General features: G+C 31.2%; 1 long non-coding RNA gene across 1 annotated transcript; it reads right to left on the bottom strand.

Moving 5' to 3' along the window:
• Positions 1 to 284: 284 nt before the first annotated feature.
• LOC147843889 (uncharacterized) lies at positions 285 to 2443 on the bottom strand. The gene is made up of 4 exons (XR_015491000.1): positions 2136 to 2443; positions 1402 to 1459; positions 1223 to 1286; positions 285 to 1107 (listed from the first exon to the last, which is right to left on the bottom strand). It is a non-coding gene; the product is annotated as an uncharacterized LOC147843889 (long non-coding RNA).
• Between the last annotated feature and the right edge of the window lie 444 nt (positions 2444 to 2887).

The raw sequence follows: 2887 nt of genomic DNA, 5'->3' as shown, positions 1-2887 counted from the left end.
GGAAAAAAAAAAGAAGTGATGTCAAAATTTATGTTCACTCAAAAAAATTATATGTTGGCGTTAATTAACTTTTTTTTGTCCACTGGTTCCACGTAACCGAGTTAAGTTACCTTTAAGAAAAAATATTAATTTTAGTGAACTTAAGTTAGTTACATAAAGGTAATTTAATGTTGTTTAGTTCAATCAACGTAACATTTATAATTTAGCTTTAATCAATGTAGTTATTTAAGTTCAATTATTCTAAAATTTATATTGTTATGTTTAACCAAATAAAAAAACAGTTTCCGTTTCATTGAGTTTATTCAATAGCATTTTTACAGTTTTGCACATTTTCCAGCAATAAAATGATTATCAAAATCCAAATACTGTCTTTATCTGTATCTTCATTTATTACAATAAGTTAAAATATTAATACTATTAAAATAATAGTAATACAAGTATGAAGTAAATTGAAAACAATAAATGATTTTAAAAATATGCTTACAAAAACATCATAAAATACACTTTTCAAAATAATACTTTTTTATATATTACAAAAACATTCAAAAATAATATTCTGCCTTCAAATGATTTATTAAAAATATACTTAATTATACTAAATTAAGTCTTCTTTTGTAAACTATATTGTACCTTCTTTACACTGAAAAAGCAGATAACACTTCAGTTGTTCAAAAAAAGATTAAAATTTTAACGCAAAGTAACACGATCAGCACTACACCATAAATTAGACCAACCATCACAGAACATGCAATAGCTACACACATTAATCTCTCTGACACTTGCACCATTTATGCACATTTGCACCAGACACTTTCTTACAACCACTCCCTATATCTAAAAAACAAAAAACAAAACATTGTGCATGAAGTCTGCTTCACACAGGTGTGTGGGCTTGACAAACCACATGTAGAAGCATTCTTAATTCTTAACATTTTTTTGTATAATTAGCACATCTTGGGTGTATTGCCACTTCTTGTTGATTTGCTGAATGTCTCCTCAATTGTAAGTCACTTTAGACAAAAGAGTCTGCTAAATGTTAATGTAACTACTGTAGATTCATAAGGTGGTGTTGCACATCAAGGTTTGCGCTTCATCATGCCCAGCATCCTAAAAAAGTCAGGTAAAAAAATAAAACATTTACCAACAGATCAAAGGAGAAAGGAGGAATTGGTTTAAGAGGAAAATACAAAATGTTTAAAAAAAATAAAATAAAATAGCTTACCGTGTACTCCCTCACTTAGGGGCTTTGAGGATGCATGCACATCTTTTTTTTCACTGGTGATGTTCTAAATGACATGAAATGACAATTAGTAATTTACTAAATAATTATTAGTTAAAATTACTAGTAATTTTTACTGTACATCATTTTAATGTGTGTATAGGCATCTAAAGGCATAGTACCTGGATAATCCACAGTCTCCTCAGCCAGATATGGGACTTTAGAGGTTGAGCTGTAAACCTGTGAAGGAGAAAATAGATGTGAGTGAGCAAAGATTTAAAATAATAAAATATAATAATATAAATAGCAAACTACTAAACTTAAAAATTTAAACATGTTAGATGACCAAACAAATAAGCTTACATTAAATATGTCATCATGCTAGATGTTATCCTATTTAAGTGTCACATATTCTTGTCAAGATTTTTTTTTAAGTTAACAGGCTTGAATACAATTAGATAATAAATAACAATGTGCCAACACCACATTTTAATTAATATTATGTAAGTTATCAAAACTGGCATTCAAACTCGACAAACTGCTTGACACTCATTTAAAATAAAGACTATCAAATAAAAAAAAAATCAAATCACTTTTATTGTCACATTATCAGCAGCACGTGTGCTATGATGAGTAAAAAGCTTAGACTATTCTAACATGACTATTCCTTACTACCAACGTTTGCAACTTTATTTTGGGGGAGTTAATATATACCAAGTATAAAATTTCACAGAAATGCAAAACAAACTATACATTTATCTGTTTATAATGTGGAAAAGACACAGGGAACATGGCAATTTCATAGCAATACTATACACAAACACAACATAGTATTTATTACAAGAGAGTACATTTATGATTCAAATGTTGTCACAGCCTCAGTATAAATACATAAAAAGTAAAAAAAAAATCTCACCTGTGTGTCCACATTGGGAAAAGCTTTGTGCACGTTCTCAATTTGTACTGTAATCTTCATCTTTTGATTCCCATAATATGGCGCCGAGCTGAGAGTGATCGTTGTGGTTTGAATCTTCTTGCTTCCTGTGTTGTTTTGAAACTGCGCCTGTGCAGATATTACTCCACCTATTGACCAAAATGCAGTACTGCAGAAGCAACACAACTCCCTTGCATTCATGTTACATAAGCGAGCTGTTTAAATGTGAAAACTTACTTTTTCTAATTTTTTCCAACACAACACTTTTATTTTTAATACACAAACATAAGCGAATTGTTTAATTTAAACATAGTTACATTCTTTGGACCAACTAAAGCCATAATTCATTTTTTTGAGTGTTGACTTGGATTGGCAGACAATAAAACAGCTCATTATTTAATGTGTTCCTCATGATGAACACCTGCTTCAAGAGTACACACTTAGCTGACAATTGAGTATAAAGCTTGTTTAGCATGCGGTTCCAGGAGAGATCCTCGAGCCCAGGGCTCCCTCCCGCTTGCAAGGCGGGAAGGGAGTTTGAGCTCAGGTAGATCTTAAGAACTCCCCTGCTGTAGTAGCTAATGAACAGATAAGGATTGCTCTTAGATAAGGATTGCTCTTAAGAGATAACTACTTACAAGGAGCATGTCTATGGTGCTGATTTGGATTAGTCAATTAACTTAAGTTGCATGTTTTTGAACGTTGGAAAACCGGGGAAACCGGGAAAATCGAGG

The sequence above is a fragment of the Danio rerio genome, chromosome 5 (genome assembly GCF_052040795.2).
Source record: "Danio rerio strain M-AB ecotype USA chromosome 5, GRCz13ab, whole genome shotgun sequence".
NCBI lineage: Eukaryota > Metazoa > Chordata > Actinopteri > Cypriniformes > Danionidae > Danio > Danio rerio.
This window is presented reverse-complemented; position numbering and strand designations above follow the sequence as displayed.